Here is a 12,679-nt window from a genome sequence, read left to right as displayed (position 1 = left end):
CATCATAACTGGACCTTAACAATTCTCCAGGAACAATTTTCATCTTTATTAATGACCCTTAGAGAGCTATCCTTATACCCACCCCAAACTGTTCAATCTGTAAGAAGAATTTTCCACCAGATGCCATCATATCTGACCTTTCTAGCTTCCCAAATGATCCCCCAAGCCCTGTTTCCTCCCCTTTCCTCCCCTTCCCATGATGATCAAACATCCACTGTAGAACACAAGCGGCATGGAGCCAGGTCAGTGGTGTGCACTGTGGAAGCTGTTCTGACTGCTTGCTGCTGGCAGCAGCTGCTCAGGCTCAAAGCATTATAGCACTCTGGTACTTTCCCAAAGGTGTTCTCAAAGGGCGCTAATGCATCTGGGTTCTCTTTCTACTGATCAACAGAACATGCATTTTTAAGAATCAGATTAGACACAACTGTTTGGGTCATTTTATATGGTTTCTAAATTGAGAATGAATGCATTGCCATGTTCTGTGCCAGTGACTGACTGTCAGAGGCAATCACAACAGGGCTGATTGGGGTAATTATGAGGCGGCTGCTTTGCCATGGCCCTCATGTGTTATAACTTGCTACATCCATTCTAAGAAAGGGAGATTCTGCCAAGCTAGTTCCTAATTTGCTCATCTATTTTGGCAGAGATATAGTCCTATCTCTCTTAAAAAAAAAAAAAAAGAAAGAATGAGCTTGTCCAAACAAAGCCTCAAAATAAACTGCAGGAATACCTGAGACTCAGAATGTGTAAGCTCACATACTCATTAGTCAGACATAGTCTCTGCCCTCTGAGCCTCGATTTTCCTGTCTGCAAAATGGTATAACACCTGTTTCTCTCACCCTCAGTATTGTTTGAATCCAACCAGGTGAATATGTGATCTGAAAATTATAATACACCACAAAACTGTTTTACTTATTTTGCATGTGTTTTATAAGTAACAATGCTTAGCTTTCTTATCTACATCTAAAAGTTTCCTGCCATTAAATATTAGGTGTTTGTGCCAATGACAGAGTCCTCTGCTGCCCACTACCACTAAATTTCAGTGTAAATATGAATGAGAATGTGCTCTATTTTACCATGTGATGGATACATGGTAGCATGCAGTGGATACTCATTGAATTAGTTAATTGCTTAGTCCCATAAGCTTTTTCTGATGTGCCTGTGGTTACACAGTGGCCAGATTCATGCTCCTTAGTTCTATGGTTCTTTCTACGTAGTTTACAAAAAACAATGGGCCAACCAGCAGAGGGTCTGATGCTATGGAGTAAAGTGTTTTATTCACATTCTGCTTGGTTCACTTCATTTTTCCTCTATTCCCTGAGAGGCTTCTGAGGCTCCTCAACTGTTTTCTTGGAGAAAGGCTCAAGTGGGAGATGGGGAGCTCGAGCTCCTGGGGCTGAGACTAGAAGGGGTGTGGAAGCAGGTGGGGGACGAGTGTACACACAGGACTTTGATCAGAAGACCTGGGATCAAATCGAGACTCTGACACTTTCTACCAAAGCTTCAATTTTCTCACATTAAAAAAAAGGAGTAATAAGAAGGTTATGTGATGAATAAGATAATGCTAAGGATTCTAATTATTTTCATGTCATAAAAGATGCAAGAACCCCTGAAGTTAAAACATTGTTTTCTTTGATCATAGAAGTATTAATATAAACATAACTGTGGTCTTAAATGAGCAGCCATGTGCTTCTCCGATTCATTTTCTAAGGGCTTCTGGGAGTCAGACACAGTGTTGCAAATACTTTATCTTCACGGAGGCTTTCAGTCTGGTCCTGTTCTGGCTTTAAGTTGGTGTTATATACTTAATCTTCTAATATTCCTTATTTTCCAGGTGTTCTGAGTTCTTTAGACTTATTTAAGGCTTTGTCAAAGTTCTGAGAGCCACCGTCTACAAAGCTGAATGATGGTACACATATAACTAACGGGAGAACATATTCTGGGAAAATAAAACTTTTTAAAGTAGATTAGTTTCTCATCATACCATATGGCCCTACAAGTGATCAGATGCACTTCTATGTGCTGTTGATAGAAAAATAGAGTATATTACATATACTTTTAATTGTAAGGAATTACATCATTAAAGAATTTAGAAATAGAAATTGTCTCTTATTTGAGTTAGAAGGAGTATTGGGGGAAAATTAGAACATCACCATATGGCTAACCTTAATTCTAATTTGCATTTTAATGGAAACGAAGCTTTAAATGCCTCATTCTCTTCAGCGTCTTTGAGACAGTAAGCCTTTTGTGGGTCTCTCTAGCTTAAGCAAACCAGATTTCAGCTAACTGGCTTGCCAGAGACTTCATACCACCTAAAAGCATTTAAGGTGAAAATGTTGCATATTGATTTGTTAAGCCACGTCTCTGGGAATCCTTTAAACCCTGCTGCCAAGAGTACATAAATTTTTGTAAAAAAAAAAAGTTTTTGGGCCAGGAGCAGTGGCTCATGCCTCTAATGCCAGCACTTTGGGAGGCCAAGGCAGGAGGATCGCTTGAAGCCAGGAGTTCGACACCAGCCTGGTCAACAAAGTGAGATGCATCTCTAAAAAACTTTAAAAATTAGCTGAGCATGGTGATTGCATGGGATCTACGATCCCAGATACACAGGAGGCTGAGACAGGATCCTGAGACAGGATCCCTTAAGCCTGAGCCATGTTTGCAGCACTGCACTCCAGCCTGGACAACAGAGTAAGACACCATCTCCAAACAAAAAAACAAAAAAGAGAAAAGAGAAATGTTTTCTCTAATTTTAAAGGTAGTTTACACTCTTTGAAAAAGAAATATAAAACAATAGATTGTCTGGAATCTTAACATCCAAACTGTATATTTTTCTACATCTGTTTCTATACATGCATAAGCAATTATAATTTTTATTGTTTTTATACGTACAAAAATGAAATACCAGATTTCCTATTTGTGATCTCTGCACGTTCCCTTAAAGCATGTTGTGAATATCTTTTCCTGGTCACATATGTAGATTAACATCAAGATTCTTATTGGCTGTAATATTATACTATATGAATATGCCATGATTTATTCAACTTGCCTCCTGGTGGTATATATTTAGATTGTGATGGGATTCAGGACACACTACCTCAAGATATGACACTTTGGCATTTGAGAAAACTGCAGAGAAAGGAGGGTCTCTCTGTCTTTCTCCTGCCCTTCTGCCCTGGAGTAGGCCATAAAACCTAGAAAAGATTTTCTGACCTTCTCCTAAAGTAGGTCATAACAAGCTCATGTGAAAGGTGCCCACTCTATACCCACAGAAAAGGAACATTCTCGTTTCTGAAGACACAGAAACCAAGGAAGAATCTAAACAAACAGGCCTTTCTACGTTCCCCCTAGTTTATTACCATTAGATCATACCTCCTTTGTGCAATCACATTTCTCCACAACAATCGACTCCTTCATCAAACTTACCATAAAAATATACAGGTTTCTTTGTCTGAAGCCTCCTGTATTGTATAAAACATATTAAATAAAACTGTATGGTTTTCTCTTGTTAATCTATATTATAGTGCCTCAGCCTTGAACCTAGTGGTAAGTGAGGAAAAGAAATCTTTCATCCCCTACAACAGTTTCCAGCTTTTATCATTACAAACAATGTTATAATAAGCATCCTTGCATACCGATCTTTGAGTACCTTCTTAATAACTTTAATTTTTAAAAATGGTACCCAATAATTTGATACATCTTTTTGAAGGAAACATTTTGGCATAACTGAAAAAAGAAAAAACAGACAACTTTCAATTCTTTAAAAGTTACTAAGTATGTCAAAGTAATTCAAGGATAGTCTTCAGCAAATAGTGCTGGGGAGAAAATGGATGTCTATGTACAAATAAATGAACCTCCATCTTTACTTTACCCTATAAAATAATTAACTCAAAATGAGTTCTAGATCTAAATTCTAGAATATTATAAAATTCTACAAGACAACATGACAAAATCTTTATGACCTTGGAATAAGCAGATTTCTTTGGTAGGATGCAAAACATGCAAACCATTTTAAAAATTGATAAATTGAATTTTATCAAAATTAAAAATGTCTCTCCCTCAAAAGATACCACTAAGAAAATAAAAGGCAAACCACAAACCGGGAAAAATACTAGCAGAAGATAAGTTCAATAAAGGAGATCAAGAATATGTAAAGAATTTTTATAACACAATAAGAATAAGATAATCTGTTAAAAATAAATGGGCAAATAATTTGAAGAGAAGGTCTCCAAAGATGTGGAGACCTTTGGTAAAAGGCCACCAAAGATGTGTAAATGACTTATAAGCCTGTGAAAAGATGCCCAACATCATAGTCATTAGGGAAATGAGAAGTGAAATCGTAATGAAATGCCACCACAAATCCACTAGGATAGCTAAAAGAAGAAAGATTACTATATTAGTCCATTCTCACACTGCTGTAAAGATACTACCTGAGACTGGGTAGTTTATAAAGGAAAGAGGTTTAATTGATTCACAGTTCTGCATGGCAGGGGAGGCCTCAGGAAGCTTACAGTCACAGTAGAAAGTGAAGGAGAAGCAAGGTACATCTTACATGGTGGAAGGAGAAGGAGCATGTACAGGGGACATTGCCACTTTTAAATCATCTCTCACTAACACAAGAACAGCATGGGGGAAACAGCCCCCCATGATCCAATCACTCCTACCAGGTCCCTCCCTCAACACGTGGGGATTACAATTTGAGATGAGATTTGGGTGGGGACGCAGAGCCAAACCATATCAATTATCATACAAAGTGTCACTGAAACTGGGGTGCGGGAACTCCCACACTTTTCTGGTGGACATGTGAAATGTTCAGCCACTTTGGCAAACAGTTTGACAGTTCTGTCAAAAGTCAAACATATACTTACAACTTAGCATTCCCATTCCTAGGTATTTATCCAAGTGAAATGAAAATTTACTTCTATGCAACAACTTGTACTTGAATGTTCATAGCAGCATTATTCATAATAGCCAAATATCCATCAACTGGTGAATAGATAAACAAATTGTAATATGATGAACTACTACTCGATAATAAAAAGGAATGAACTACTGATACATGCAACGACATGCAGAATCTCAAAAGAATTATGCTCAGTGAAAAAGGCCAGATGTAAGAACACATATCCTATGATTTCATTTATATGAAGTTCTACAAAAGGCAGAATTATAGTGAGAGAAAGCAGATCAGTGCTTGAAAGGGATGAGACCTGGCTGTAAAGGGATGAGGGACTTTCCTAGAGTGATAGAAATAGTCTATAGTTTGATGTGGTGATAGTGTATATGTTTCAAAACTCACCAAATTGTACACTTAAAACTAGTGAATTGCATTTAATGTAAATTATGCCTTAATTTAAATAAATCACGGAATTATAAACCATAATGTTTGCAAGAGATAGCCTTACCCCAGTCCTAAACTTCATCCCATCCATCATCTTGCAAGGAGACCCCCATTTTTTGGTAAAAACAATTTTTAAAATTGTTCTGATCCATCAAACAAAAATGTCCACATCAACAGGCTGTTTCAAATTGATCACATGAAAGAGATTTGTTTCTTCCCAGCCTTGCCCAGGATAAAGTTTTGTCTTCTGATTCTTAATCTGCCAAATATCCAAAAGCAGACTAAAAATTTGTCAATGCTCCAAATATTTAGAACAACTTAAATGTTTGGTAAAACATGGAGTGAATAGCTGAACATTTGACTGAGTTTTTCATTTTTCATCCAGGTGTTCAGATGCAAAATGAACATAAGAACAATGAAGTGGATGGGCAGATTTCCAAGGCAGCTGGAAGTAAATGGGGCAACTGTATGACCTAAAGATGTAAATCCAAAATTTCACATTCAAAGCAAGTCAGGAGGTAAAACTACACCACGGAGACATGAGGGAGATTGTCAGTAAGACTTTCATGCCTCAGAATTTGATGATGATGGTGATGATGGTGATGATGGTGATGATGATGGTGATTGATAACAATTGCAGCAGCAATTATTTCTTGAGTGCTTATTAAGTATCAGGCTCTGTATTGAGCCATTTACATACATTATCTTATTTATTCTTCACAATAGCCATGTGAATGAGGTACTGTTGATAGCCCTGCTTGACTGTGGAGAAAACTGAAATGTAATGAGTTCAGGAATCCTCCCCAATTTTGCACAAGTAGTAAATGTTGGACAAAAGGCTCTAATCCTAGAAAATGATCCAGAGAGAAACACAGAGTGCAAGGGGAACTGAGCATGAACTAAGTTTGTTGAAAGCAGCAGATTGGAGAGTTGGGGCAGACACACGAGGCCCGCAGCTGAGGAGAGGCAACAGTGTTGAGGTAGGGTGAAGGGGGCAACATGATAGCTACAGAAATCATTAGAGAACTATAGTAGATCCAACTTTTGTGGCCAAAAGTACTTCAGCTTCCACTATTCTGCTGTTAAAGGATGTTAGAAAGCACTTTATTTTCATCTAAAATAGACTAAGGGGAAAAGTATTCCAGTTTTCCCTTATCTCATTATAAGCTTTAAGATGATTATTTTCTTCCTCATAACTTCTGTCAAAACTTTATTTTGTCCTAGAGGGTCTCCCTCCCACAAAATCTGGACCCATGGCAGGATGAAGTCCTCTTGTCCTGCCACTCTGTGCGGGGAGCAGCGTCTCTGAGGTGCCAAGACCAGAAGATGCTATTTTGGTCCTATAGACAAAACCAAGAGGTTTGAATGGATCAAAATGTTCTAATTAAGTCCTGATTCATTGATATAAGTATTTAAAAATTAGTCAAGTTTTGTGTCATTCTGTCAATCTAAAATGGCTTTGTTCTTTTTCTGGGAAAACAACTCTTTAAAAATTGTAAGATCTCATGTTTATTGAGCATTTACCATGTAGCACATAATTTGCCTAGCACTTCACATGCATTGTCACATATGAGTTTCATGATACTATTATCCTAAATTTGCAGGCACAGAAACTGAGTTTAAAAAATATTTTAAGGTACCCATGGTAAAAGCATGGCTGAAGCCAGCAACTCTCTGATTCCAAAGCCCTTGCTCTTCACTTCTTCTCCTTCCTGACTTTCCCTTTGGAACCAGACTAAGGAGAATCAGATGGTTAAAAGACTCAAGTTTCTGCCCTGCCTGTGTCTCTTTGTGAGTAGAAACCTGAGCCCCACAGAAGCTGGCTATGTATCTTACCGATGGAGGACTCAAGGATGTTTGCAAGCACAGCTTTCTTCCGGGAGTGGTCATCACACAGCAGCCCAACCCACCAAGTTGCCCCCTCTTGCATTATTTATGGGTGTTTATGGAGGATTGAATAATTGCAACATGTGGTACGGGGGTGTTGCAATGCATTGGCAATAAGTTCTTAGCTTTTAGTTAAGACAGTCAATTCCAAGGAGTTTTCATGGAGCTAGCCAAGATAGAAAGGCAATGACTAAGGTAAAAACCAACAGTGGACTCAGGAAGAGATGATGGTACTGCTCTTGACAGATGGTTGTTGCCTCTTACCTAGGTACTTCCCATACCACTGGGATCGTTGGCTTATTTTTTAAAAGATATTAAAAATATAACAAGGAGAAGAAGGACCTAAAAGGAAAGGATTTCTCTAAGAACTATCTCCAACTTTATTTTATTGTAAGAAGCATTGTTAGTAATCCATGCTGTAAGGAAATCAGGAGAGTAGTTACTGCTGGGAGGGGTCTGTATGTATATTATGCCTCCATAAAAAGTAAAAGAAGAAACATTGCAAACGAAGATGACCAGTTTAGAACTTCACCCTCTCTAAATCTGGAGCACAAAACTTTGCAAGAAGCATAAGTTAAAACTTACCTGTGATGCAGACCCAGGTATCTGTGGCTCTGCTAAAGACCTCAGCAATGGCCACTGTCATGGGTTCCTTTTGGTGACCCCCTGTGAGCAGATCTCTCTTTAAGGCTTTGGACACCTCCAGAGGAGAAAGAAGAAAGGAGGCAGAGCAGAGGTCAATTCACTCTGACTCCGACCTCCCACAGAGACCGGACTGTCGGTTCCTGCTCGTTTTCCACACTTCATTTCTGATTTTAGTGACTGTCAGCACTAACATACCTATCACAGATGCCTGCCTGGCCTAACAGAAAAGACTAGATGGTTGTCTGCCCTCAGCAGAGGGATTCCCAAGAGGCAGCTCATACCACATGCACACGTCTTCTTAAGCTCAGGATCTCCTGAGTTTTAGTTAGAGAAAGTCTAGGAATAGGGTATATTTACGAATTTATTTTGTAGTAGTTATAAACAAGTACCCTATGTTAAATTAAGTTTAGCCTAAAGCTGCCCCCTTACATATTTTAAGTTTGGCCTAAAGATTTCCAGATAGTGAGCTGAAACCTAACTGGATGTATAAACAGGCTATAAACGACTTTTGTACAAATCATTGAGTTTCAGCCAATCACATGTGGCCAAGTGTTCAAACCACGTTCAAACAAGACAAACACCGGGCTGTAACTGATCCAGCTGTTTCTGTACCTTGCTTCCATTTTCTGTATGTCACTTTTCTTTTTCTGTCCATAAATTTTCTTAGACCATGTGACAGTGCTGGAGTCTCTCTGAACCTGTTCTGGTTTGGGGGCTGCACAATTCACAAATTGTTCTTTGCTCAATTAAACTCTGTCAAATCGAATTTGTCTAAGTTTTTCTTCTAACACCTAAAAATTGTTTCCAAAGAGAAAAAATATTTTTTTCTTCCTCAAGTCTCAGGTTCACCAAACTCCTCACAAATTTATATCAGACAAGATGCTTTGTGCTGGAAAGAAACAGGTTGACACTCAGTGAGACACAGGAAAAGTCAACCAGCACACTCCCCGCTTCCAAGAATGTAAGTGGTAAAGGGGATGGAAGTGGTCTGGCAAATGAAACAAGATTCATCAGATAGTGATAAATCAATATTGAAGCTGGAGCATAGGTACGTGGGGATTTATAATACTCTTCTTTCTAACTCACATAGTTTTGAAATTTTCCATGATTCTAAAAGTTTTAACAAGACGACAAGACATTTAAGGTGAGTGCCAGATGGCCAGTATGGGTGATTAAATCCGATACGATCAAATTCACAAATGAAGACAAATGTTCAGGTTATAAAAGAAACTGTCTTTTCATTGAGGAGGAGTCCTTCTCATTATCAACAGGGTTTGGCATTAAACAGGAAGTCCTAGAGGTGAAGGATTTTTCTCCTGTCAAGTGCTCATTTTGTAAAGCTATTCCACCTGGTGTAGTAGACAATACGTGGGCTTTGGAGTCAGGTTGACCTTGGTTTGAATACTAACTCCGTTGTTTACTGGCTATATAATCTCAGAAGCAATATTTAACTTTCCAAAACTCAGTTTCCTCAACTCCAAAACGCAGAATTGTGCCGTGACCTAAATGTGTTAAATACAGTGCCTAGATTATAGAGGGTGTTTACTTTTAGCAACGTTGCATTAATATTACCAACATCATTGAAACAAAGACTATGCATATGTTATAAATTACATGAATGCTTAATCTATTATTTTCCTGAGGTATTAGCATTCCCTTCCATGATCTCTGATAGTAGTAACATTTATCAGCTTAAGATTTACCAAGAATCTGTATGATTTTAGTGATTTGAGCCATTAAGCTAATTGGGTCATGTTGTAGAAATCTCTCTCTAGATCACATTCACTTTCTTTCAGCTGTTATGTTGTAATGCCTGGAAGGTCATCTTTGACATCCTAATCACAAAGTTAAAGGCCTTTTCCTGTTTCTCCTGCTCTTTGATTCTTCTGCAGTCAATGGGCTATTGGCCACTCTTCCTTCTTGAAATTATACTCTTTTATTATCTGACATGGTGCTGTGTTGTCCTGGCTCTCTTCCAACCTCTTGACAGCTTGTTTCTTTTTCTTCATTAGCTCCTTCTTTACCTACCTTTTAAAAATGAGAAATTCTTTAGTTCAATCTTTGGCTCTGGCTTTCCTGGGATATACCCTCTCCTCTTACTTCCAACATCTCCTCCATGCAGATGACTCCTGAAACTCCACCCAAAACCTCACTGACAATCAAAACAACAAAGCAATGAACATTTTACTTGATCACTGAACCTTCACCAAAACCTCAACATCTAGGTCTAAGTTTCTCATCTGAGCTCAAAACTGTGTTTCTCTACAGATTCCTCCATTATTCCAATCTTTTAGGACTGAAATCTCAATTTTATGTCTTCCCTTTCCTCTATGGAAATTATCTAAGTAGTGACCACTAGAGTTTGGATGTGGTTCATTTGTCCCCACCAACCGTCATGATTAAATTTAATTCCCAGTGTAGCAGTGTTAGGAGGTGAGGCCTAATGAGAGGGGTTTGGGTCATAGGGGTGGATCCCTCATGAATAGATTAGTGCCTTCCCTGGGGTTGGTGGTTGTGAGTGAGTTTTTACTCTATTAGTTTCCACAAGAGTTGGTTGTTAAAAAGGAACTGGCACCTCCTCTCTCCCTCTCACTTCCTCTTGCCATGTGATCTTTACAGGAGCTGGCTCCCCTTCACCTTTTGCCATGAGTGGAAATTTCTGAGACCTTCACCAGAAGACAACCAGAGTTTGGTGTCATGCTTGTTGTATAGCCTGCAAAACAGTGAGCTAAATAAACTCTTTCTCTTTATAAATTACCCAGCCTCAGGTATTTCTCTATAGCAACATGAAATAGACTAAGAAGGTGACCAAGTCTTGTTGATTCTTATTTCACAGTGCTTGTTGTATTCCTATTGACAACAAGCTAAATCAGACTCTTTTACCTTTCCTAGGATTGCTGTAAAGGCCCCTTAATGGTTTCCTCAATTTCAACATCAGTTACCTCCATTCTATACCTCACATCTATGTCAAACTACCCCTCTCCAAAACACTGTCAGACCATGCCACTCTGCTACTCAGAAGCCTTCCAGGACTCCTCGTTGCTTACTGGATTGTATCTAAAACCTTCAGCTCAGAGTTCAAGAGCCTCCACAATGGGCCTCAATATACTTTTACTACCTCCCCTTCCCTCAACTTGTCTACATAAAATAACAACTCTGGATAAACTTATTTACTCGTTCTCTTCCAAGTATACTTTGATCCTTCCATTCATCTTTGTTTTTCTTAGACTACTTTCCCCACCAAAACTGCCTTCCTAACCTAATCCTAACTCCCAAATGGGACCAAAGTCAGATCTCACTTCTTTAGTAATGATGTTCCTCATTCCCTAAGTTGAACTAATCGCTCGTTTCAAAAAATTTTCCACAATTATTATTCAGAAAATACATTTGGTAATTAACCACTTACTGCCTACTGACATCTTTTCCATGATTGCTTGCTACTATTAAGTGCTTTATTGTTATTTGTTTTCATATTTGTAAATCTTGTATCTCCAACTTGATTGTTTACCTCTTCTTTTAAAAGGGGCAAGCCTATCCTCTTTGTATCTCACAAAGCATTTAAGAGTAACTTGTACCATGTATTAACTTTTTGTCCAAATAATTTTAGAAATGCTTACCTCCAATAGTTAGGACCTATTCAGAGTCATCACTGCATATTCTTTCAGTCAATATGTCTTCATGATGGTCCTCAGAGCTTTGAGAAAGCATGCATCTCCAAAATGTGTGGTATTCTGTCATGGTTTGTCCTGGATCCTTCCTCCTGGCTTCATGTATTACTTACTATATGGCAGACTTGGCCTTTAACTCTACCATTAAACCAACTGAGTGTGAGAGAGTAGACAACTAGATTAGTTATGCTGTAGTAATGTGAACTAAGAATTTTCTTCCCCCTACCCTACACAGATCTTACTCAACAAAATTGTTTTTAAAATGTGAGCTTGATTACTCACTGTTATTTTCATCTAGTATTATTTTAAATATTCAAGTGTTTTGAAAAGAAATGAATGTGATATGTTCATTGAGCTATTTGTAAGAAGCTAGATATCTGCAAATTGTGAAATACAGTCAACTAGCAATTATCCTCATACAGATCCAGGCTTTTCCTGATGACTAGTGATCTGTGGTCTGTTGCCAACCAGTTGTCTTCTTCCTCCAGCTCACACCCAACCTACTTTACCCAACCACACTGAAAATAAATGTTCACTTGGTCCAACCTACTAATATTAATCTAACACAGGCTGAAAAATAAATACCTTATGTGCCAATCTCTGTTGATTTGTACCAGCTGCCTGGATTGCAGTGATGCAAAGAATTCTAAAGCTATATCCAGATTCATCAGGAAGGGCCTGTTTGTGAGTCTGCTATGAGCACAAGACAAGATGTGTTGGCACTTGAACCATGAATTTGCAATCTCCAGCCAAAGCAAAACTTACAATGTGGAGTTTCTTGTAGGGACCAAAGTAAAACTACCCCTTTGCCCTCTGAAGTTTCACTGAAAACTCAGCTGACAAAAAGAAGATTAATAGGAGAAAAGGCATACAAAATTTTATTGTAATGTGCATAGCATGGGGGATCACCAGAGAATGATAGAAGCGATATACCCTTTTCCATAGGGGAGGAAGGAGATGGGAAGTGTAGACATTTCTTTTAAGGAGCAGTAAGTCATTAGGGAAAAATAATGGACTTGGGAGGTGGGAGGCAGACATTATGGGAAGGTGAGGGGTGGAACTGCACAGGAACAAAGGTCATCTTGTTATGCAAATTGAGTCCCACAGGTAATCTCTTGGAGCTGCTCTCAGAAGAATAGAT

General features: G+C 38.5%; 1 long non-coding RNA gene across 1 annotated transcript; it reads right to left on the bottom strand.

Moving 5' to 3' along the window:
- Positions 1-9,790: 9,790 nt before the first annotated feature.
- On the bottom strand, positions 9,791-11,685 carry LOC105524134. The gene is made up of 3 exons (XR_001003703.1): positions 11,488-11,685; positions 10,508-10,583; positions 9,791-9,898 (listed from the first exon to the last, which is right to left on the bottom strand). It is a non-coding gene; the product is annotated as an uncharacterized LOC105524134 (long non-coding RNA).
- Positions 11,686-12,679: the final 994 nt, after the last annotated feature.

The sequence above is a fragment of the Colobus angolensis genome, unplaced genomic scaffold (assembly GCF_000951035.1).
Source record: "Colobus angolensis palliatus isolate OR3802 unplaced genomic scaffold, Cang.pa_1.0 Scaffold49, whole genome shotgun sequence".
Classification (NCBI taxonomy): domain Eukaryota; kingdom Metazoa; phylum Chordata; class Mammalia; order Primates; family Cercopithecidae; genus Colobus; species Colobus angolensis.
Note: the sequence above shows the minus strand (reverse complement) of the source record. Positions and strands in the feature narration are given on the sequence as shown.